Source organism: Cimex lectularius, unplaced genomic scaffold (assembly GCF_000648675.2).
Source record: "Cimex lectularius strain Harlan isolate CLEC.00 unplaced genomic scaffold, Clec_2.1 scaffold29, whole genome shotgun sequence".
NCBI classification, from domain to species: domain Eukaryota; kingdom Metazoa; phylum Arthropoda; class Insecta; order Hemiptera; family Cimicidae; genus Cimex; species Cimex lectularius.
In genome coordinates this window covers 1,217,857-1,244,306 of record NW_019392675.1, presented here as the reverse complement: position 1 = coordinate 1,244,306, position 26,450 = coordinate 1,217,857, and the positions used below count along the sequence as shown (strand labels likewise).

Genomic DNA, 26,450 nt, shown 5'->3' with positions numbered 1-26,450 from the left:
CGTCCTAATACATGTTCATTTAATGCCTGGTTTACCGGTCAAATAGAATTACGGCGCATTTGGGAATTGACCCATCGTCAAAATTTTCACTAAATCGCCCGGGGACGGAACGTGAATTGCTTTTACGAGACCCTTCAACGTCTAACCGATAAGCGAAAATATCTAAAATGTCTAAAATGAAAATATTGCCGGTATTAGTTGGGAAGAATTTCCCGCAGAGGTTGTAAATAGCATTATTTAATTTTTATTGATTAAATGTAATATTTTTCTTACGCTTCAACTGCTCGTTCCTTATTCTAGGTGGTAGGCATATCTATTGCACTTTACAAAATTTATCTAACGCCTATTCAATATTTTGTTTACCTGTTGCTTAATGCATTATTTACGCTTTCGCACAGGGCTATTACTTTTATGTAAAACGTGCCCACCCTCCTTTTACCTATTTGCTTAAACTCTCCAGTCTTAAAGTCAATTATAAATTATTTAACTTTCGTAAGACTTGTAGGGGATCAAATATAAAAACTCATAACGCACAGACAAATTTTTCCAATTACAAAAATATTTAATAACATTTAAAACATCTTAATTATACAGGACGTGGACGGCTAAATTTTTTAAAAATAATGTTGTTTTCTTTAAATCCTGCCAAGCAATTTTTTGTTAAATCTGTATCTGCGTGTTTTACATTAAAACAATGAGAGTTTGATGTCATTACGTGTTTTCTTTAATAATAACAACAATCGTCAAAAGAAATTATGGTTGTTTACGTCAGTGTAAACGTTTTTATGTTTTGTTTATACTTTTATGTTCTGATTATTTATTGAAGTTTGATACATATTTTCTCCTTTTTTGATGGGCCACCTTCTATAAATAAAGTCAGTGCTAGAAAAAATTCTTAAATCCAAGCTCGGACAGGTGTGAGAAAAGACATTACTTTTTGGTCAGTAGCCCTCAAGCCAGTATGAACGAACCATTGCTCTCGTCAGTTGCTCACAAACCACCAATGCTCACGAATGTACCTTTGCTCTCGTCAGTTGCTCACAACCCGACAATGCACACGAATGTACCTTTGCTCTCGTCAGTTGCTCACAAACCGACAATGTATCTTTGCTCTCATCAGTAGCTTGCTCTCGCCTCTCCATTTGGCTTTCCAGTCGCCTTCTCACCTGCTCTCAAATCGCAAATACGCACGAACATATCTTTGGCTCTCTCTCCTTTCCACTCATCATCAATGATATTCAACAAATACATTGGTAAAAGCGAACGCACCATTTCATAGGGCATCGCTGCACTCCGTTTATCCAAATTATTTTGCCTTTTGCTGTATGTACTCGTTAACTATTCTTTAACTACTTACATGTTTCAAATCTCTGGAAATTCAGTTTCAGTTCTTTTTTGTTCATATAATACACTTATACTTACTAGAGAAATAGATTATTTTTTAACATAATCAAACCTTTACTTAACAACCGGCGCTTATCCCCGGTAGCGCCTGGTCTTGGAAGGTAGATACATAATACATTCTCCCTCCACCGTCTACAATGGCTCCTGTGAAGAGTGTTTTCAATCCACAATAAATAAATACATATTACACANCCATTTTGTTTGTAATTTTGACAAAAATGATGAAACCCCCAGCTTTGGAAAACAGGAATCCTTTCTGCTCGGTTCCACGAGTTTTTTTATTATTATATTTTTTACGTGGATTGCCCACGGAAGAAATATCCATCCCCCAGGGGTGCCGGTCTTTTTGAAAAAATCCCATTTTTATGTTGGATTCGAATTCACGGCCGTTGGGTTCGAACCCGGGTCCCTTACAGTGTGTAACGCCTCAACGTTGCGGCACCGACGCCACCAACGTGAAATTGTTATTTGTACAAAATAGAAAAGAAAGAACAGCGGGATGTATGAGATGTATTCCCGGAAAGTGTAGAAAGGGAAGAAATATTGATGTTAACATGAACAATGATGCCCCGCGGCACATGTTCCGCCACCATCCCGGGCCATTTTCATAGAAGTCTCCCCGGCCGACGGGATAAAGGGAGCTCGTCTGATAACGGACGGTTCACGCCTGGATCTTTTCCCCGCTTCTTTGTCGGGCCGGTTTCCAACAAAAGTCCGTCCTCCCATTGTGGATGAGGAATGCTTAGCATTGTGAACACTAACCGGCCCGGGTATTAATCATGCGGTTGTTAATTACACGAGACGGGCCTTTGTCGAGATATGTGATGACCGACAGGGAAAAAGCAATCCCAGCCCAGGAATTATTCACCCGTGCGGACATTGCAAAACGTAAAACAGCCTGATGGTCTTTCTTTCTCTTTACAACGTTCGTGCGGCCGGGACGATAGTCTGCTGATTGCCGGACATATCGCACGAGCTGACCCTTTCACCCTCAGGGGTCGTTGACAACACGTAATTAGAAACTGGTACACTAAGTAGTATTGCCTTTTACCTTATCACATGTCCTTTTAAATATTTGCATATCGTTGTTTCTTAACGGCAGGGCTATCGTTCTACCTCTATTGTGTAATCGTGCACTTTCAGCAGTTCTTTTAATCGAGAATTTCAAGCCGAGTCAGATGAACGTTCGTTAAGCGCTGCAAATCCAATGTGGACTTTTCTAGCCGATGGTCATTGCTCCGGTTGAGCAATCTTCGGCCAGGCAGGCACGTTCCATCTCTCAAAGCTTTTAACGATAACGATACTCTTCTTTTCGTATATTTCGTCCTATAACATTTTTTCCATCCACCAACCACCCTTAGGGAAACCCTACAGGCGGACTACGCCAAACTAAAACTGGGTGTGATACTTGGGGAAATGTTAGAGCTTATAGTCCTCCTCGGGCAATGCCTTCGAGTTATATAATATAATAACATATCGTTTATTCGCATCAAAAATAGCAATCGTAACTAATAGAATTGTCATTCCTGAATTCATTATGGAAATATTATAGTTATTTATAATAGATACATTTATAAAAATATATAGAAGCCACTTGTAACCGTTATCATCTTTTAGATAAAAACTATAATTTAAGATTTCTGTTTTATCTATAATACATTATAGATTATATGTGCGAGAATTATTATGCTGAATAAGTCTTCTGGAAACCATTACTTGCCTATATCCAATACTTTAAGAAAATTAATTTTTTATGTGTGGTGATTAGTGACCGTTAGTCGATGATTATTCGAAAATCGTGAGATGCGGTCTGGTGTGATGTAGGTTTCAGAAAAACATTTTCTTTATCGTGCCAATATTTCGATCTTTATTGAGATCATCTCAGCGCCTGTGATTTACAACATTGTTTACATTTAACAAATGCATGTAGGATGTGGAAAAAAGTGAATTTATACAAAGCAAAAAAATATTTTTTATATTCAATCAAAGTATTTCTACTCACTCAAAGTGTTTGTTTTCTGCGTAAGTGTGCCATTCTTGCGTGTCGTGTCTCACGACTCTCTCAACACGAAACGCAAGAATGGCACACTTACGCAGAAAACAAGCACTTTGAATAGAGATACTTTGATTGAATATAAAAATTTTTTTTTGCATTGTATAAATTCACTTTTTTCCACATCCCACATGTATTTGTTAAATTTAAACAATGTTTGTAAATCCCAGGCCCTGAAGATGATCTAAATAATGATCACGATAAAGAAAATGTTTTTCTGAAACCTACATCACACCAGACCGCATCTCACGATTTCTGAATAATCATTAATTTTTTAGTGATTCCTATTTAATTAAGCAGTTGTTTTGCTTCATGGTATGAATTAACTTTTTATTCATACCCATACTCACGTAGAAAAACACATTTGCTCTCTCATTCATTGCTTAAATCAACCAACACTCACTCACTCACACACACACTTTCTCTCTCTCTCTCTCTCTCTCATTTTCTGGAGTTACCACTGGAAATTTAAAAAAGATATCGACAACTTGTGTATTTCAAAAAAATACTCTGTTCATAATAATGTTAATACACATAAATCATAACTTCCGTTTTATTTGCTGAACCTGCAATTGCATAGAAATTGTTTTCTCTTGCAGTAGGGTTTTCCATAAATTTAACTTTTCCAGGGGTGAAATTTCCTCATGCATTTGATATGTAAATTTATTCTGTTTCACCGCAAACATATTTTCCCATAAATAACGGCGTATGTAAAAGCAAAAAATAAATCCGTTGGTGGTTTTAGGGGTGATAGTAGCCCACACATTTCCCATGTGCGTTATGACGTGCATAGTTTTATTCGCAGTTTTATCTAAGCGAGGTTCATCGACCGTTAGGCACAAGTTGACGGCATTTTCTGTCTCAAGTCCGGATTAAGTTGAGCAGGGATAACATCATCATTATTTCCCCCTGTAGCTACAGAATAAATTCACGGTGACAGGTTTTTGAAATTCTATTTTGAAATATTTTGTTTACCTGTCAAATGTATTTTCAAGTGAATATTTTATTTTTTAAAATGCCAAACGTGGGAGATAGAAAATTATTCTGACTTCTCCTGAGTAATGAAAATGGCTAGTTGGAAATTGTACTTCTAAGAAGTTTCGATGTTCGTTTTTGCCTAGATGCATTATTATTTCAGTGCAATCAGTCCTTCCTCCGTCTGAGGATGTCGTTGATGGGTCCAATTTTGATGAGGTAGAAAAAGCAGAATAAATTTATTGTTCAAAATAAGTTAGATGAAATTGTACACTTTTGACGTGATAACCACGACGACCATATAAGGGAGACTTAAGAATGATTGTAAATTCATGCAGATGATTCAATTAGGTTGGAACATTTTATAAAATTTCTTTGCCATCTAAGATGTAACTGACTGTAAACCATCTTCCTTTTATTAAAACAACTTTATTTTATAAACGTTTTAACATATAAAAAAATTTGTGTCACTTTATATATTTAAAAGTTGAAAATTATTATTAATTGGTAGGAAAGAACACAACTCAGGTAATGGGCTGTCTCATCGGTGAAATTTTATGTTTGTTATATTTTCATTTTATTGTTATATTTTTGCTGATTTTTTTATTTTTTATTAATGTGAATTGTGTTTTATTTTCCAGGTTCTTAGTCGTCCTGGATGAGTGCGATCTGTGTTGAGATATTTCGCAGGAAATATTGGAAATAAGAAAATTCGGATGTCAAAGGTAAGAAATTTGTACTTTTCAGTACCTCCATATTTATGAATTTTGTCTGTCCTTAGTCGATTAACCTTATTAAAGGGCATTTAGGTCATTTCGGTAAAAAAGTACTCGTGTAAATTTTTGTAATCGCTCATCTATCATTGAGATTGAGATTGCGATATGAAATATACTTATAATAATCTCTTTTATCTGACCTGCGTACACGCAAAAGCTTTGCTATTCAGCCTTGGTGTTCCAGATCGGTGGTAGATCACCGAGGATAACGTAAAGCGTCGAGAAGGGGCCAGGGCCCAGGATACGAAGCCGAACAGGTGTCTGTCACGATTCCTGCCAGAGGGTGCAGCCGGGAGACCTTTACGTGCTCTCCACCTGTTTATGCACTCGGGTCGGAAAAAGCGGAGGAAATTCCTGACCCAGATAACGATTTCTAAAACGGGGTTTCGGGGCTGGACGTTAGTCGGTGTCAATGGATTTCCTTTCTGTCCATCTATAAGAGAACTCATGATTACAGGCCATTGCACATTTCGGTCAGCTTAATTTTATTTGTTACGAATTACGCCATTACGGCGTGGACATCATTCTGACGAATTCGGTCTGTCGAAACTGAAATTTTGAAAATATAATGGGAAAAGGGGAAAGTCGAGTTCCGAATTCACCTTAGGAAACGTCACATTCTCACCTTGCCAATAGATGGCACATTGATCAATCCTCATTATGTTATCAGTTAGGAAAACTAAAGCTTCAGACGATCGGAATTAACCAATTCGAAACAAGTGGGGTTGCATATCAATCAAGGGTATCACTCACCTATTAACATTCTCTCTAGCAGTCATTCTCCCCATTGTACTCACTAATTTTCCCACCTAGCCAATGGAAGAAAATCTTTTCCCTGACGACAAAAAACACTAGAATTTGTCCTACCTCTTAAGTCTGAAGAGAGAACGGCTTGATACGAATCGATGCGTGATATTAGGCTCCAGGTTAAAATATGGACAATCTTCCGACAAGATCGAGAGACTTATTTATCAGACACGTTAGATTGTATAAACTCCTTTTAACTTTAAAATCACGACCCTACTACTTATTCACTTACTAACTCACTCACCATTCGTTAACTTACTCATTCATACACTCACGCATTCATTCTCCGAACAACACACACTACACATCTTCCACTCACTCAATCACTGACCCCTCAATCTCCCACTCACCCACTCATTGACACTCTCACACACACTCCCACCTAACCACTTAATATCTTACTCTTAGACTCACTTTCTCTACTAACTTCCACCCACTCATTCACTGACTAGCTGATTCGCACACTCACACTATCACGTATCAAATTATTCTCTCAGTCGCTCACACAGTGACTTCTACCTACTTGTTGAACCAATCACTCACTCTCTATCCATCTGTGTCTGTCTGTCTTTGTGTGTGTGTGTGTGTGTGTTTGTGTGCGCGCGCGTGTGTGTGTGTGTGTGTGTTTATATATCTTTCTCTTTCGGTCTAATATCTATGCATCTGTCTTTTTGTCACTTCATTGTTAGTCCACTTTGTTATTGCCTCATTATCTCTCTCTCTCTCTCTCTCTCTCTCTAAAATTCTCTTTTCTCTCTCTCTCTCTCTCTAAAATTCTCTTCTCTCTCTCTCTCTCTCTCTCTCTCTCTCTGTCTAATAGGACATGCACCTTTGCGAAATAAAATAAAACATGTGCTTATCTTTCTCACATTCACGCTCTCGTCCTCCCTATTTCTCTCCCATTTTCTTTCTCTCTATCTCTTGCTCTATCTTCGTCTCAATCTCCCTCCCTCTCGCTCTCTTCAGCTCATCTCTGAGGCGAATTAGTCAATTCGCCACGAGTCGATGGTTGAGTACTCCTCTAAAGGTATTTGCCAATAATCCCGTGTCGTTTCCGCATCGCCGGGTCAGCCGAACGAATGTTAACAAGCCGGGATTTCTTCCTCGCCTAACGCGGCTCATTAGTTCCATGAGTTAAAACTACAATGTGAGATTTCTGCCAATTAACGGCCTCGTTTATTATGATTTAGTATATTAATTATCTTACATTCCATAGCGTTTTCACATGTACTCTTAATAGTGCTTACTCTTAAAACGACGCAGGATTTCATAAAAAAATAAGGAACACGTTCACGCAATGTCTAACCACGGATATATTCCGTCATTTTGTGCTTGGAAAATTAGTCAATACACTTTCTACCGTGGTCATGAATAGTTTTATTTATTATAATTTAATATAAAATCATTGGCATAATTAAGTTTTTAATAAATGGTTTTTAAATTGTTTTGAAGACCGAACCAGACCCAACATTACCTGGGTCGCTGAAGGCATTAATTATGTCAATTTGTAGACATATTTAAGACCGTTTTGCTGTGACATTAGAATAGTTTGAAATCTCGGAAGTAACAATTGAATTTATTGTTTTCGTCTAAACCATACCGAGATCCAGATTATTCGTGAGTGAAAAAAGTTGTTGTTACATTTAACATTTTAAATAGATTCCATGTTTATATTGTTTAGTGAGGTTTTGTTTGTGGTGAGGTGATGAATCCGTAGTTGGATCATTGCGATCATTTTAGTCAGATGCGTTTCGATGGATCACTGAGGCAGACCAAAATGGTCGGAAAGGCATTCATTTTTCTCTTGTGAACATGTAATATACTTTTTTTTCCCCCAATGGCAGTATTGATTATATTAGCAGTAACGATTTGAATTTGCCAGTTTTCTATGTCATTAATATCTTGAACAATGTGGGGAAGGGTTATAGGCCGACGTTCCGATTCCAGCACAGTTGGCAAACCCTAAATGGTGAACTGTCTTGTTTACACACTAAACATCAAAACAAATTTGGCCAATGTCAATAAATATCTGTTGCATCCTTTGCCACACACTTTTTTAAAAATTGAACTCTTCTTAAAAAATAAACACTGGAAATCAACGACGAATATTTCACAAATATTAGGCTTAGTGTTGGCAAATTTATGATGCAAATATGTTTTTTGTAGGTTTTACTTGGATGTTTTGCTAATCATTGCATTATGATCCTTCTGGGTCCTCGTCTTGTTTTGTGCTAGAAAGATTAAAGCTTTGTGCAGCGACAGAGTTTGATTGTAAATTCAAATAAAAATTTGTCTTGTATTTGAATACTGACTATCAATTGGCAAGGTCAATTTTATTGCGACTCTAGGTTGAAATGTTTTTTTTACTTTTTAACGACTAAATAGTTTTATAAATCTAGTGTTTTAATTTAAACATGAGTTGAAGGTTGGATGCGGATTGTTTTATGTAATTTAAACGTTAAATCGGGTGCGACCGTTTGACAGGGAAACTTTCTGAATAATTCATAGGAGCAAGGTTGATAGGGCGGCTCTGAGCTGTTATAGTTCGCAGCAGGGGTGGCCCCAGGGTGATATACGTGTAGCCTAAAGCCCTAATTTTTCATTCAGACGTGTTAATCCGAAGGCCGAGACTGATTGCCTGCGATAAACAGTCACCGGGGCGACTATTTGTACCAGGAGGTGATTCGCAAAATCAAGGGTGGATTTTCTTTGAGGGTAAAATTCGCCCTGGGAAAAAACTGAGTGACGATTCTTCTCCGACCTTGGCAGAATTCAACACGTTGAATTCTGGAATTGTTCAGTGTTGTTAAGACGGAATCATATTTTGGAAATGAACCCTTTTATATCGGAACCATAGATCATTTATTTTATATCTGCAGATCTGTCATACATGAAAATCATTGCACCTATTGTTAAACATAATTTATCTCACATGTTGGCGCACTTTTTGGCCGATGTTGACAAATGTTTCATCTGAATTGTTCAATGTTTTTATTTAGTAAAGTCATGACGGGTTGCAGATTCGCGTTTATTAACGCTTTCTGACCCAATGCTGCATCAGAGTATCACTTATATTAACAATTGTGTTAAAGCTTAGCCGGAAATTCAACGAGTTTATGACGGAAGCAATGTTGTTTCTATAATGTTTCTCCCTGTGTATTGGCATCATTGATTTTTTTGCACTTTTGAAGTTAACAAATATAAAGGTGGACAGACTCTCGGCTCAATACATTGTATTGAGTGTGTGTATTGTATTGGAGTGTATCCTCCAATACACACTAGGGGCTATGAGAACAACCCCTACAAATGCATTAGAAACTTTGCCAAACCTACCTCCACTGGAAATATTTATACAAGTAGTGGGTAGGAAAAGCTCACATAGGCCCCAGAAACAATTAAATTGGATAGGAAATAATAAATTCGGGCATACAACCATAATCAACAAAATGAGACACTCGTTATTAGACATGGGGTCTGACTATATGATCCTAAAAACTTTCTTTACAACTTCCTATAAAGTCTCAAAGGACTATAAAGGAGAGGAAGAACACAGGAGAGCATCAGATACAATGATATGGTATACAGATGGCTCCAAAACAAACAAAAGGGCCGGATCGGGTGTTTTCTGTACAAGCCCAAAACATGAGCAATCAAACTCATTAGGGAAGAATACTTCTGTCTTTCAAGCAGAAATACATGCCATCAATGCTTATGCCTTGGAAAATCTTAAAAGAGGTTGCACTGGCAAAAAATCCTCATAAGATCTGATAGTCAAGCAACAATTAATTAGCTTGTAATAGAATCATATCAAAATTAGTCAGTGAATGCATCCAAAATCTCCAAAACCTGGAGAAACACAACAACCTGTTGATATTTATTGATACCCCAGGGCACAAGGGAATCTTGGCGTTGAAAACAGACAGTCTGGCCACAGGAGGATCTGCAAGACCATATAGAGGCCCCGAATCTATACTTGGGATCACAAAAACAAATATAGAATCCTTCAAAGAAAACAAAAGAAGAAGTGGATAAACTCTATCTGCGCTAGACATAGTAAACTTATGGATGAAACAACCCTCACCAAGACTGGCAAAATCATTGCTGCAATTGGATAGGGCCAAACTCAGAGGAGTGATAGGACTATTGACCGGCCACTGGCATCTGAGAAAACATCTACACAACATGGGTATATTTAACGATGGTCCCATTTGCAGATTATGTAATAAGGAGGAAAAAACAGCCACGCACATCATCTTCGAATGCGAAGCAACAGCTCAATGGAGATTCAACCTAACATATGGAAAAAACTTAGGGAATCAAATTGCAGCAGCGACAAACAATGACCTGATATTTCTAAGGAGAAGGATTGAGTCTATTGCACTGAACTAAGGAACTAGGAAGGTACAATTAGCCAGAAGGCTGCAGTGCCTGGGGAGTACAAACCTTGTTCCTAGTTTCCTTATCACCATACAATACCACACATTCGTCTTTCTTGAATAATATGCTATATTAATAAACCCTTAAAAAAACCCTCCTCTCCCCTTCTCCTTCATAAGGCCATTAAAAAAAAAAACTCCACATAAGCAATTTTTCAATCTCTACCATGTTTCTTTACTGCCAGATTTTGTTTTAATCTTTATCGGCGTCTCAGAAAATGGGCGGAGAAGTGAAAAAATAGATACCCAACACTAAAAATGGTGAAATGTCGAAACTCCTGTGACAATTTGGCGTGGATGAATTGACCAAATTATGGGCTCATGATCCCGCATACCATTTTTCATGTAGTAGTTAAAGAGCGCTGAGTGAACATTTGGTACGTATGCGCAAAAAAGTTACATGCGCGCGCGACACACATACAGACACATCTATTTATCTATCTCGCACTCTCTCTTTCTATCTTTCTCTCCTCACTCTATTTTCCCCCTCCCCTTCTATCTCTCATTCATCTACTTCCCACTCATTCTCTCTATCTACTAATTCTCCCTCTCTCGCTCTATTTCTATCTTCCTTTTTCTATTTCTGTCTCTCTCTTATTCTTACCTTATTATTCTTCTTTCTTAATTATTCACCCTCCTACTCATTGGCTCTTTTTTGCTTTCTCTTTCTCTCTCTTTCGTTATTTCTTTCCCTCTCTTATTCTTACTTTATTCTTCTTCTTACGTAATTTTTCACTCTCACTCATTGGCTCTCTCTCTCTCTCTCTTCTTCTTCTTCTTCTTCTTCTTCTTCTTCTTCTTCTTCTTCTCTCTATCTCTCCTTCTCTCTCTCTCTCTCTATCTCTCCCTCTCCCTTCCACAATTCCTCCCTTCTCACCCTCTCTCTATCCCTCTTCACCCTCTCTGTAGTTATTAGTGTCTCTCTTACTCTCCCTAACTACTTTATCTATCTCGCTGTCTTGTTGAATATTGTAATGTAGGCAAGGAACAAAAGACATGACGTAAAAAGAGAATTTATGAGGTCAATACCTTCGTCGTGAAATAAATTATCTATGTCTGTTAAGAAGTGTTTAAAATACGTTTTGCTGTTTGAACCTAAATTGTATTTATTGTAACGAAATAATGAAAATTGTATTGTATGTTTATGCAATTCTTTCAGAAAAATTGGAAAATTTATATCAATTTTTTCTTATGTTTGTTGACAAATTGATTAGTAATTTCTTAAAAAAATGGCTCATCTTATCAGGTTTGACATTTTAGAAAGAGCGAAGCCAAAAATAAAGGAAGTTCTGCTGTTTATGCCCAAAGTGAAATAAATGTCTTGACAAGGGAAGCGAGATAGATTGTCTATCTTTTTTGTTTAAAGCCATTGATAACGTCAAATTTCAAAAAGAAAAATCAGCTAAATACTCACCATGTGTAATTAAATATCCCCTTTAATAATAATAATCGCCGGCCTTTCATGAATAAACCCCTGGACTGGAGTTCGTTAATGAAGAACACAAGATGGCCGGAAATTTCCCAAAGGGCCAGGTACATCATTGAATGTGGGCCTTATTCCCTTCAGGGCTGTCCGTTAAAGCAGATTAACTACAACCATAATTTAACCTATTAATGCTATGTGAGGAAACTCCGTTTTAGACAAAAGCATGGAATGAAAGGGGGATGGAGTCATCTCTAAATGAAACTTACGTGTAAAATCTATATCGAAGTTTCATCCATTCTTTAAAACTCTGTCGGGAAAATTAAAAGCAATTCATCTCATCACTCGATATGTACATGAATTTAGTTTATCTATAAACGTTTTAATTATTTTCGGTAGAAATAAATATCGTGTATGGATCAGATTATATACTTGATTATGTATTTACTTCGTTATAACCATATATTTATACAAAGCGAACTCTATCTTTGTTTAACCTATCTACAATATATATATCTCCATTTTTCTATATGTATATACATTTCAATTTGGATTAAAAAGTCTGTCCAAAGTATGATTCTCAATTGTATACGAGATATTTCTCTCTTAAGGCTTCTTCACCGTTTCAAAACTTTTTTCCATAGTGTCCTCCTTATCTTGTAAAATGTTAATCTTACAGTAAATATTTTTACCCCAATGAAAATACTATGGAAAACTCACGACTCTTCAGAGCAGTAAAAGCTAACAGGGAACGATGTCAGGCTTGCATTCTTCAAGAAGATGCTCATTTTGTAGGTTTGCTTTAATTTTTTGAAGCTTTTTATTTTTTATTATGTTCAATTTTATACCAAAGAGTCCTTTTCGTTGACTTTTTTAACAGAAGTGTCAAAATCTTATTGACTAGTTTTTTTTCAAACAGTTTGTAGTGAAAATCTTCTAAATGATTTTGTATTCTGTTTTCTTAAAGCTACCTTAAAAAACAACACATGACTCTCATAGATTTGTCAATGCCCTTTCTATTGGTTTATTCAATCTTAATGTAGGCTTAACATTTTATGAAATGCAGGAGACTTCATTGGATTAAGTTGTAAAACTTTGAAGTAACCTGGACAAATGAAATATCTCAAATGGGAAGAGAATCAGACTTTGGAAAATACACACCTTTTTTGTCAAATTTGCGATGTAACATAACCTTTTGAAGAATTGTTGTCTGGTAACGGCCACACACACACACACACACAGAGAGAGAGAGAGAGAGAGAGAGAGAGAGAGAGAGAGAGAGAGAGAGAGATTGTTTGAGTTAGGGATGGTTAAGGTTCAATGAGATGACCTCCCATTATGGAGATTAGATCTAAAGTATGGAAACTATCAGTCTTAGGGTAAAAAAAATATCTAGTTGTGTATCTATATATTTTTGCTGTGAACATTTATTTCTTCTTTATTATCTTCTTTAACTTCTTATTTATTCGTTCTGTCTCCATTTATGTCTAATTATAAATAAATATATATTAAATTTTTCCATGTATATTTAAGTATATACATTTGTTGCGAGGATGTTTGTTTTGTTTGTTAGGACAAAATTGTCAGTTGTCTCGTCGCGAAATGAAAACAAATCGTCAGCTTTTAAATTAAGTCGGGTTCCCGACAAATCACAATTTAGAGCGGCGGTTTTCTTATCAGTTCATTTAGTTAGTTCACAATTTGTGAGCTGATTAGTTATACAGAAATTGTATTTTTTCTTTGTCAAGACTTTAAATGGAAAATGTCTCTCGTTTTTTAAATCACTTCGACTTTATTCCCCATTATTTACTTCATGGATGGATAAAATCAATGGATTAAATAAATTTTTTCGTAGTCTTAGAAAAATAGATAACTTTAGTATTTTACTACTTTTTTTTGTAAAATTGCTAAAAAATTACTCTTATCATTATAAAAATGAAAGGTGCCTTTTTTAAATCTAATTTTATGAGTTTTACTTGTTTTTCTGATTGGGACAAAGTTACTATTTGCTTCGTGTATAAACTTATTAAAGTAATTATTATTCTTTGAGATCTTGAGATGCAGTCTGGTGTGACGTAGGTTTTAGACAAACATTTTCTTTGTCGTGCTAACGTTTCGATCTTTATTGAGATCCTCTTCAGGGCTCAAAGTGTTTGTTTTCTGCGTAATTGTGTCATTCTTGTCTGCCATGTTGAGAGTGCCCAAACTTTGTCTACACGGAAAACAAACACTTTGACCGCATATCACGATCTCTGAATAATCATTAATTTACGTTCACTAAACACCACACATTATTAAAGGACATTTTTTTCCATTATATAAAGGATCGATGTCTCGTTTTAAACTGCTTATTGCCAGTAAGATGTTCATAATAGGATACCTAACACACTGGCCTGAGGATGATCTACAAGTCCATATAAAGGCCCTGAACCTTTTCTTGAGTTAATAGAAACAAACACTGAATCCTCCGTCACAGAATGGATCAAAAAAGGCAAAAGGAGAATGGATAAGCTCTGAAGATGCTAGGCACATTAAGCTTTGCATCTCCAAGGCTGGTAACGTCATTGTAACAGTGAGAGTAATAAGCTCATAGGAGTGTTAGGAGTATTGGACTATTAGACTAGTGGACTAGGTCACTGTAATCTGAAAAAAAAAACATACACAAAATGATCATATTTAAAGATGACCCCTTTGTAAGTTATGCAATGAGGGGGAGCTACCCATATTATCGAATGTGAAGCAACCGCTCAAAGGAGATGTGATACAAAGAAAACCCAGGGAAAGGAATTGTAGCAAATTCAGTCAAAGGCCTAGTACTGGTGAGAAGAATGGTCGACTCGATTAACTGAACTAAGTAATTAGAAAAATAAAATAGCCAGAAGGCTGCAGTGCTTGTGTGACAAAAAACCCCACGTCCTAGTATCCATTATCATCATCAATAAGAACCTAATAATAAAGAATATGTTTTTAAGGAAGGATAAATGAGGCGGCCACAAGGTCTTCCGCATCTCGACCAAGATCTATTGTGCTCTTCTATTTGCTTGATCAGTATAAAAAGAGACATATTGACTAGTTCGTCATTTCCTGATTAAGAAGACTTATGTTGAACTAATTACATTTTATTAGTCTAATCTGAAACATAGCTGTTGATGAATATATACTGTTCCTCACTTTTAACGCGGTGTTCCGATCAGTATGGAAAGTTTCTTGCTTAATCATGATAAATGATAATCGTATCTTTTTTTCATTTAGTCACTACTAAAGAAAGTTAGATAACAATTTAAACAAAAAATGGTTACATTTCCAAGATCCGACCGTCTAGACTGATGGGATCGTTAGCACTGTATAGCGTGCTTATCTCCGGTTATGCTAATACCGATGGGCTCTGGCCCGCCGAAGAATGCTCGGTCAAGGATGATCGGGATTGCGCAAAGGGCGGGCCGAATACGTCTGTTGTGTGGGACGAGCGTGCTAGCACGGTCGTGACACGGCGCTACTTGCTAGCATAGTCGCATTGCCGATCGGTCGTTGCCTCGGCGACCTTACGCCGACGTCCGATCTTGCACCGTTGCATTTCACTAATCGAAATCCAATTCGAGACTTCGAAGATAAACCTAAACTGGTTTCATGTTCGTAAGGTCGAAATTTCTAGGTTTAAAGCGTGTTACCATTAAGTGCGGAAGAAAAGCATTAACACACAAACAGTTCTTCAGACACACGCGTGCACGTGTCACAATTTAGCTTTGAAAATGGAAAGTTTTGAAAAGCTGCGAATTAAATCATTGTTGGTATGAAATTTATGTACGTACTTAGGGCTAACCAAAGAAAGATCAATCTGCTTGTACTGACGACATTCGTAACCTTAGTGATAACCCGAATATGTATTTTTATCATAATTCTATGTTTTAACAAAAGAAAAAACAAAGGCAGAAATTTAATATTGATAATTGTTGAGTTAACATATAATATGAATACCTGCTCACAAAACAAGGATTACAGCAAGTAAAGCTTGGAAAACTTTTACAGGCCAATATCATAATAATAGTTCTTTGACTGACATGTTTGTCAATAGGCTTAATACTGTCACAAAATGATGACGACTACACTCAAACGTGGTTATTTTAAACTAGGTCTTTTAAAATTCAGTATAGGTACGGTTCTTCAGGTGATCAGTAGCCGCCGCTGTTGCAGGTCGGTTAGCCATAGTAGGTCATATATGCCTCAATGGTGGAAAACAGAGGATGGATTGTAGATAATTAATTAAGGTTTTTAGTCGAGATAAAAAAGTCAGTGGCACGAGCGGGATTCGAACCCACGATCTTCGGCTAGATATGCCGCTGCTCTACCACTTGTGCTATCGTGACCTCGATCCTCTCGGACATTAACTTCCTATCTCAACCAACTTTCCATCGCAAGCCACCTTTGAATTTTCCCTCCTTTTTGCCATTTTTCAAATGTCGTGTAATCGGATTGGATTCTCGGCGACAAATGAAATGGCCACGGAGAGCTTTAGTGAAGTATACTTCATTTTAAATAATTAAATTCATTAATTTCGTGGTCCGCCTGACCAATTAATATATTCCAATTAATTAAGGTTTTTAGTCGAGATAAAAAAGTCAATGGCACGAGTGGGATTCGAACCCACGATCTTCGGTTAGATACGCCGCTGCTCTACCACTTGAGCTATCGTGACCTCGATCCGCTCGGACATTAATCTCGACTAAAAACCTTAATTAATTGTAATATATTAATTGGTCAAGCGGGCCACGAAATTAGTGAATTGTAGATAATGCTTGGTGGTTCGGAGGGAATGTTGAAAAAAAAACTGATGCGATTAGTAGTTGATTGAAAAGGTTCATCCAACATTTTTGACTATGGCATATGAAAAATATTGATCAAATAACCTTTTCAATTTAAGAAGGGAAAATTCAAAAGGTGTGTTGAGATGGGAAGTCCGAATGGATCGAAATCACGATAGCTCAAGTGGTTAGAGCAGCGGCGTATTTAGGCGAAGGTCGTGGGTTCGAATCCCGGTCGTGACACTGACTTTTTTTATCTGAACCAATACCTTAATTAATTATAAAATTAGATGAAATTTATACTCTAACTGATAGAAGTCCAGAATATTTAGTCAAAGATCGGTATATTTACAAATCCTCGGAGGAAAAACATTTTTTGGATTTCAATCTGCTCCTAGTTTATTTATGTGAATCGCTTTCCTTAAAAATAAACCGAATGAAGGAAAAACAAGTGAAAAACAGGCTTTATTTACACTATCGGGGTCAACACTTCCAGCGAATATTTGTAATTTCTGCTTCCACTTAAGGCACGACTGTGATTAGCATCTAACAGTTTACCAAGATGTACAGGAAGATATGTGAGGCCTTTTCCCATGGATAGCGAGGGTCAGGGCAATTATATACATGTGGCTGGAGGAACGACAGATTAATTGAATTAGACGGATATTTCGACGGTTATTACATTCCGGGGTGTTCAAAGAAGTTTCTTTTCGTGGAAGTAATATACCACTTAAGGTTAATATGTATATAAAAATACTATGGATTATTTTATATCCGTAATAGTTCATAACCTTGTTTGTTAGCTATGGAAGTACAAATATCTTTCTAACAATTTGGTCACTTTTCTTACTCTTGGATGTTTTCGAGGCTTCACTATGAATCCGAACGAATTTTAANCTATGTTTGTGGTGATGTATATATATGTATTATATGTTTTGTTTCTATTCTGTATTTGATAACCTGAGGTACAAACGAAAGACTAGCATTCTAGGATATCAACGTAGTATATATTTGAAATCAGAGTGTCAGTTACCCAATAACCAGATCGAGACGCTCAAAAGGCTGCAGTATAAAACAAAATACGCGCGAAAGAAGAGAAAAAGACGGAAAAACACGCAGAGGGCCGGCGATGACCTCAGCTGTTTGTCGGCCTATAAACTTCCCACTTTATTATTATTAAGAGAAGAAAATAATGTGCAATTTAGTTCGATGGAGAATTTTTATGACTGTAAGAGCTACGTGAACTAAGAGAGAGCTCTGTCAGACATCTTTTCAATAATTCGCTAACTCATCGATATAATTGATTGAACCTAGAATAGAATTTATAGTTTGATAGTTACCTATCATATTAGGATAAGGAAGGATAAATGAGGAGTCCACAAGGACTTCCGCTTCTCAACCAAGATCTAGTGCGCTTTTCTATTTTTTAATACTCACTGGCCAGCTTTAGGTTATTGTCAACCTCTATAGCCAGCGGCTCCTTAAAGAAGGATCTTGCTTCCTCGCTTTTCGTCTTCTAGTTGCACGAATCTACACCTACTAGATCCTCATAAAACATAGAATGTGTTCTGCGTTCTCCTGTTCTTCCTGGCTTTATCAACACAGTACTTCTTCTACTTCTAGTAATCCTACTTCAATGCAGTACATATGCCTTCATAGGCGGCAGTGCCCTATCGAGGGACAAACCGGAATTCTGGTTCTGTTAGAAAACAAAGTTCACCGCTGAAATAACAATTTAAACTTCGTAGACTTCAACAACCACAAAAACGTACGACAGATTACAATTTGGCATATATAGAAAAAGAAAGCAATTGACATCATCACTCAAACCACCCACACAGACAGAAAATGGTAACACTGAAATACATGTGACTAAAATCAATCCCACTAACCAAAGAGAACTACGAAAACAAATTAAAAAGGATGCATAGCATGTACTAATAAAGAAGAAATAATAAACGAAAAACACGCAAACAAATAAAACAATACAAAAACCACATTCACATACATTGAGAAAGCACCTACAAACTAACTTATTCAACAAATTAGGCATAACAACACTAAAAACCACAAAATAAGAAAATTACTAAGACAAAACATCGACAGATCGATCAACTAGGAAAAAACAGAATATACCGCAGCATGCGAATGCAGATACAAGTACCTAGAACATACAGGACGAAAAATAAAGGACAGATACAAGGAATATATCAAATCGAATATCGAATTTTGCGTTTCACCTAATAGCAAACAACCCCGAACCATGGGCAATACTCCCAAGTATGAAATATAAAAATGAACATACTCCGAAATTTAGAAATCAATAAAGATAACACATTTATCACTAGAAACTCATAAATACACAAATTTACAATAACTCATAAACATTGTTTACACCATTTAAAATATTACGCAAATAAGAAGAAGGGCCGAAAATTAAAAATACCTACTAGAACAATAAACAACTACTTGTAACAAAAACTTCAATCCACAAAAATCACCCAAACTGAACACTGAAGATGGCGAAACGCCGAAACGCGTCTGACTGCCGTCAATCAGCGAGGATAGGCGGACCGAGAGGGTAGGTATCTATTAAACTATAGGTTTATCACCTCGCAAATTGGGGGAAATCGCACAACTTGGCAGAATTGTTTAACAGTTTTGAAGTAATTTGGCAACAATCGATCGATATGGCCCTTCAAAATTATAAAATTAAAATCCACTCCTAGTCTTTGGGTATCTGTCAAATAGCAGCAATAGAAAAAAAGTTTACAATTTTTTTCATAAATGTTAACATATCCAGACAGTTAGAAGAAAATTTGGAGAAATTATTTATTAGTTTATACGTATTGACATATTATAGTTTTGTAAATGCAATACTGCGGAATCTGCTAAAGAGAAGATCCTCCATCAAGAGAAATCGGTGAAAGAAAATGAACCCATTATTGTACTACAAATATTGAATATTGAATTGGATGGTTGAAGCAGTTCGCTATTTGTCTGTCCATCGAAGAAAAGACAAAAAAAAGAGGAGTAGTAATTTATGAACCAACAATATTCAAATCTCACTAATGATCGTTCAAATTGCTATACAGTCAATGATATATTTTTGAAAAACGTTAGAACGATTCTCTATCCTCTCGTCGTGCGAATTTCGTCGTAAACCTAAATAAGGTTAAAGCACTAATTCACCCTTGTTCGAAGACGAGGCGAGTTTATGGCCATTTTCAAAGCGCACCTGCAGGATGAGTCACGAACGTGAGCAACTAGCTTTGACACAACAAAGTATTGCTTTAGCACACCAGTTTAATTTATGCGATATTGTCACCAGTAGTCGACGTGCACGATGTGTATCAGTATAATGAACATCATAAAATGACCAAGTAATAATCTTGAAAATTGTGGCAAATAAAAATATTTACGTTTTAGCCTTATGTCTGAAATTGGTTTCAATTCCTTCCTCTTTTTTAACCTCATTTTGAGAGTTTTCAGTTTCGAAAGCGATATTTTGTAAATCCTTCTGTATTGATTTCCTCTTAACTTGATTCTCGGATAATTTTAAGCTTTGTCGGGTTATAAAAACCATTTTGGCCCTTGTCTGTCATTTTTCATCAATAGGCTTTTCGTTTTTGTAAGCGCCTATCTCCAGGTCGACGGGAGATCACCCAAGGCGAAATGCTCCCAATGTATTTAGTCCCTGTAAACAATTCATGGCCGAAAGTTAAATTGGCCCGTTTAGTTCTAAGTTTAGGTTCGAAAAGTTTCATTGATTGCGTTAAGACAAATTGCCCTTGGATGAGGATTTCCTCCCCTTTCTACCCGGTCTGATGCCATCGCCTTTTCAAGTTGCATCTTGTGCTTTCTTATTTGGCGAATATACGAAGGCTCAACCCGTTATATAAAACAAAAGCTTAAACTGAACCTTTAAATGATTTTCCAACGTAGGGAAAGTTTTGTATTTAAATTCACTTCGATTCTTTCCTCCGACTATCTAAAACTGTCAAGTTCCAGCGTGGAAGTAAAAGCTTTTCGACCTGATTTAAAGTCTAAAAAAGAAGCTTTTCTAAGTGTTTTGAAACTTTCCTCTTAGTTCTTCTGGAAGTAAAAGCGAGAAAGAAACCTTTTCCTCTAGCCTGAATTCAAAAAAGTGGATAAACAATTTTTTTCTAAAAAAAATTAACTACATTTCTTACTCTATCGCAGCATATAATTTTCCAGATATTAAGAAATGTCAAAATAATGTGTTAGTCATTAATGGTCGGAAAAACTAGGCAGAAAAGGAAGAATTCATTAAACTAAGGCATTCTTTGACAATTAGTCATAGTAGATAAACAAGTATTTTTACTAGCCATGAAAACATTACACTGTTTTTCTTCATTCGCACGATCCTGGCTTATAATTTTGTGTATATATTAAAAAATAAATTAGAATGCAATGTTTAAATTTTTTGTAAATAATAGTAGATAGGTCGGTGGCCGCAACGGTTTCGGCGTTGACACGGCGCTCATCACTGTACCGGGGGTAAAGGTCCCGGGTTCGAATCCAGTGGCCCTGCATTCAAACCCGACATACTTACAAATGGGCTTTTTTTTAAAAACCACCGGCACCCTGAGGGTTGATATGACCTCTGCTATTGCTAACCCTCCTTAAAAAACATTTAAAAAAACACACACACACAAAAATAGTAGAAAAAACACGATAGAAGTTAGTATCAAACTAAACTAAAAATTGAAATTGCATAACAGAATGTAAATTCAGACTTGCAGGAAATCCTTTCATTTAATACTATTTTTTTAAAATAGAATAGTCAACAAGGGGTTAAAGAAAGATTAGAGATTATATGAAAGAAAGCCGTTTTATTTCTCAGTTGATTGTATGGCAATCATAAAATAGAAATCGACCAAATTATCTGTTTTTAACTTAAAGGTAACCCTTTTATTTTCAAATTAACTCCTTTTCACATCAAATTAACCTTTTGTCATTAAAAATTAACTTTTTTACCATCAAATTAACCAGTTTTAATTTCCAATTAGCCCTTTTTTATATTTGAATTTTGATATATAATTTATATTTGAAATCATCCTTTCTTTAAAACGCCAAACAAAGCCTAGTAGACGGTATGAAATGTAAGTATGGAAAGTAGAATTCCTGCATTTGAAAAACAATTAAATAGATACAAAATAATTGGGCTCTTAGAAGATCATATTAAAAGTCAAATTAGTAATTATATCAAATTAAATATGCGAATAATTGATTTTTTTTTTAAATTTGAGATTTTTGTAAATACAAAATATTTCGGATCTTTATTTTTCTATATCTTACTTTTTAATTTTAATTGTGAGTAATTTTCATATGGTTTTTAAGACCCCAATGAGTTTATATTTAAAAAAATTCAAATTGAGCGAAGAATCATTTGTTTTTATGTTTAATTTTATATCATTTTTTTATTTTAATTGCAATTAATTTTCATACTTTCTTCTAAAAGCTCACTTATTTTATATTTAAAAAAAAAATCGAAAATATACAGGAATTTTTCTTTTGTTGTTTATATTTCATACCACCTCGTAATTTTTTAATGCTTAAGGGGTGTTTGATACTAAAAAGGGTTACTTGAAATTTAAAATGTTTTTATTTGATAATTAAAAAGGCTCAATTTGAAATTTAAAAAGGGTAATTTTAAATTACAAAGGCTTCATTTTAAAGTTTAACGAGATTAATTTTAAATTAAAAAGGGTTAATTTAAAATTTAAAATAGGTTGATCTGAAATTAAAAACGGTTAATTGGGCGACAATGTGCTAAAATCGATAAATCATGGATAATTTGGCAATAAATCGAATAATCAACTTGATTTCACCTTTATATGTTTATACCGGTTATCTTTGCATAATCAGAATATGTTAGCACAACCTTATGAATGTTTAATTAATGTTATTATCCGTACTTATTTTCCTTGAAAAATAAAGTATTCGTATTTATCGAAGGACATTGAGACAACAGATGTAGTAACAATTGAAAATAATAACTATAGTTTCATTCTCCTGATACAGTAAATATAAAGTTTCACTGATGTTCGAAGAAAGAATTGTTTTCTTTGTATAAAGCGAATCTCGTAATAATTTCAGTAAAAATGAGCAGATTTCTTTTTGTAAATGAAATATAACTACCTACTCATTTTTGTTTATTTCCTAGTATAAAATTTCACGTTTTATTCAGAATTGTAGTTGATCAAGAAGAAAATCCAGCATTTTGTATGTTATTGTAAATAATCATTGAGGGAGTCAATGAATTATTAGATAAAATTCGAAAGGTAGGTTGAGATGAGGAGTTGGTGTCCGAATGGTTCGAAGTCACGAAGCTCAAGGGGTAGAGCAGCGGCGTATTGAGCCGAAGGTACGTGGGTTCGAATCCCGCTCGTGACACTAACTTTTTCATTTCAACCAATGCCTTACATAAAAGATTAATTAATTGAGAGAAGTTATTTGGTCAATCGGACCACGAAATATAATGGATTAGATAAGTAAAACGAAGTATATCTTCATTAAGAGCTCTCCGTGTCCATTTCATTTGTCGCCGAGAATCAAATGATGATTACCCGACATTTGAAAAATGACAAAAATGAGGGAAAATTCGAAAGGTAGGTTGAGATGGGAGCTTGGTGTCCAAACGGATCGAAGTCGCGATAGCTCAAGCGGTTAGAGCAGGGGTGTATTGTATTGAGCCGAAGGTCGTGGGTTCGAATCCCGCTCGTAACTCACTTACATAAAAGATAAATTAATTACAACAAGTTATTTGGTCAATGGGTCCAGGAAATATAATGGATTATATAAAATCTTCGTACTTAATGGTTTGTTTTGAGCGATTCTGCGGAGTGGTTGTCTTTCGGTCGTTTCCTCGTCTGTCAAGTCTCCCTGGTTTGTTGCAAAATACATTATTGATGGTGATATGCCGAAACCGCAACTTGCATACGATGACGGGTAGACCGGGATGATCAGAAACGAACAAACAACGTAATGATTCAATTAAAGACTCTTGCCCGATTTGCATGCATTATTTGACTTTCTAATTGAGGATAGCGAAAGGAAGAGTTTTCTCGGTAAGCGGATAAAAGATATTTGATTTTCAATGAAATTTCCCCCCGTGACCGCAAGATTGTGGTGTGTCGAGATAGGAAGCCATTAGGCTAACTTACGTGATAAGAAGTAATAATGCATTTTTTTCTCAGAGTTTTTCTTTTCGAGTTGCTAATGTTTTCCGGGGCGGTATCAATTATTTACACTTTCCCGTTTTATTTTCTCGCGGAGTCCTTTAGCCCACAGCGGTTCGTGCCCGGTCGAGTGAAAGCCGGTAAAAAAAAAATTGTAATTAGCGCGTCCCTGGACCCTTTGATGTTATGTAAGTCTTTAACGTTTTGTCTACACTTTTTCTTGGGCCGATGAGCTTTTTGTGCCGACCTTCCGATGAACCGTGAAAGGAAGGAAGAAAGCGTCTGCCTGACCATTACCGAGATTCCGAGTGCGAAGACGTGGGAGTGGAGGTGGAGCATTGGAAGAAACCGAAAGTAGGCGGCCCTTGGGATAAAAGGGGTTGTGAAAGGGAAGATAAATAAAAGCCTTGTGAAACCTTATTGTACCTTATCTACTGTAGGAAGACCCACATAACACTTTGAACAAGTCGGATGAAAAAATGTTATCAAAGGTATTTCATGGGTCGTTCCAAAACCTTGCGTGTTTTTTTATTTATTATTTTTCGCGAGGGGGTGAGGGCTATGACGTGGAGCTTCCTCGACCCTCACATCTCTGCTTTTATACTTTTACTATTTTGTACATCCTGTCGAGTATTTTAACTCAATATGTAAATATAAATACGGTCGTTTACTGTCGACTGAAAAGCCTAACTTTGTTGAAAATAGATACCACATAGTTACTTCGTTTTTCCTACAAATAGCCCTAAAAGTAAATTCTTTAAAAACAAGAAATTCTGTCTCTCTCTCTCTCTCTCTCTCTCTCGTCAGGTCAGTCTATCTTTCTTTCTCTCTCTTTCTCTTCCTCCCTCCCTTCCTCCAACTCTCTCTCCCTCCCTCACACCCTCTCCCTCCCCCTCTATCTGTCCATCCATCTATTTATCTATCTAAAAATCTGTAAAAATCTTGTGTAACTGAAACGTTTTATTTATGTACTCGATTTTAATTTACAGTTATAACTTATAAGCGTCGTAAATTTGATAATTATACGAGATAAATTCAGTGAATTATAAATAACATTATAATCAATATGGTTCATTGTAGTTAGAAAATAATTTTGTATTAAAAAGTTCTTAGTCTAATCAATACTATGACGGTCCCATCTAATTAAACTCTTATTATTAAATTAAATATTATATGGCTGAAGGCTGGAAAAAGTCTAGTTTTTCAAATAAAGTATAAAATCAGTCTTGAGGCCTTACTCGTGGAACTCCAACGATATGGCAGATATACGCTTTGTTGAAATGGTTTATAATTATATTGGAAGAAAATAAATTAATCTTATATTAAATAAAATTTATTTTTGTTCAGTATAAATCGTATATAGCGAGAGGTCTTCGATAATAACTAAGATGGTTCTATCAAGTTGACCTTTTCATGTTATGTTATGGCATATTTATGTAAAAGGTTTTCTTTTTAGGTTCAATACGTAAATAAAAGTTATTTTCGACTGAACTTTCATGCATACATTTTTATCATTGCGCAAGCTTGTTTATTTCGGAACGGACAAGTTTTAAATTGTTTGTAGATTAATAGTTGATTTTTGTTAGTTTTTGAGGAAAAAACTAGGTGGGATTAAATTAGGTTTTAACGATCTGGAGTAATCGGCAAGCCATTCTGGCGGATCGTTAAAACACCAAGCCATCAATTATTTCTGTCAACAGCCAAGGCAAAGGCTATCAAAATCAATGGTGTAAAAACAAAGTCCGTGTTGATTTGGACAAGTTAACCGATGGACTTTTTCGTCCATGTGCTGATCGTTTATCGAATGAATGGTCGGTCGGTTTCAGAGGGCTTCGCACTCCCCAGAGGCCGAGAAGCCTTACGCAATTTCTTACCAACTGTTTCCAACAAACGTTTGAAAGCGAATCTAACAATCAGGGTCACACCTTATCCTCCCTCCTGCCACCCTTGTAGGATCGTAAAGTCTGTAAGGTGGCTTTTACTGAGGTTTTCGGACCTTTTGAACGGCTTCTTTGATGATTTAAGGGGGCGAATTATCCGCACCGTGGCCAAATAAGGCAAGAAATCTCTCAAGAACATTTTCGCTCTATAGTTAAGCCGTCAGGACGGGTTGAATTTATTTTCTGCTTATCCAGACGTAAATTTCAGCATAAAACTTTTTTTAACGTATACCCTCCAAGGCAGTGGTTATTAATAAAATTTTCAGCAATCTCTTTCTAAAATATGTACTATACAAATAATTAATCTTTCTATGTAAGGTTTTGGTTGAAATGAAAAAGTCAGTGTCACGAGCGGGATTCGATCGCACGACCTCCGGCTCAATACGCTGCTGCTCTACCACTTGAGCTATCGTGAGTTCGATTCACTCGGACACCAACTTCCCATCTCAACCTACAACCTTTCGAATTTTCCCTCCTTTTTGCCATTTTTCAAATATCGTGTAATCAGGATTCGATTCTCGGCGACAAATGGCCACCAGGAGCTGTTGGTGAAGTCATACTTTGTTTTTACTTATTAATTCCATTATATTTAGTGGTCTATTGACCAAGTTACCTCTTTCAATTAATTGATC

General features: G+C 36.0%; 1 protein-coding gene across 5 annotated transcripts in view; it reads left to right on the top strand.

Moving 5' to 3' along the window:
- LOC106661735 (SH3 and multiple ankyrin repeat domains protein 3) overlaps positions 1-26,450 on the top strand; it is a 289,318-nt gene that overhangs the window by 117,159 nt on the left and 145,709 nt on the right. For all 5 annotated transcript variants that reach the window (XM_014385304.2, XM_014385305.2, XM_014385303.2 and 2 more), the window contains exon 2: positions 5,074-5,157. The gene's annotated coding sequence lies outside the window, so the exon portion shown is untranslated. The remainder of the gene's footprint in view (positions 1-5,073; positions 5,158-26,450) is intronic.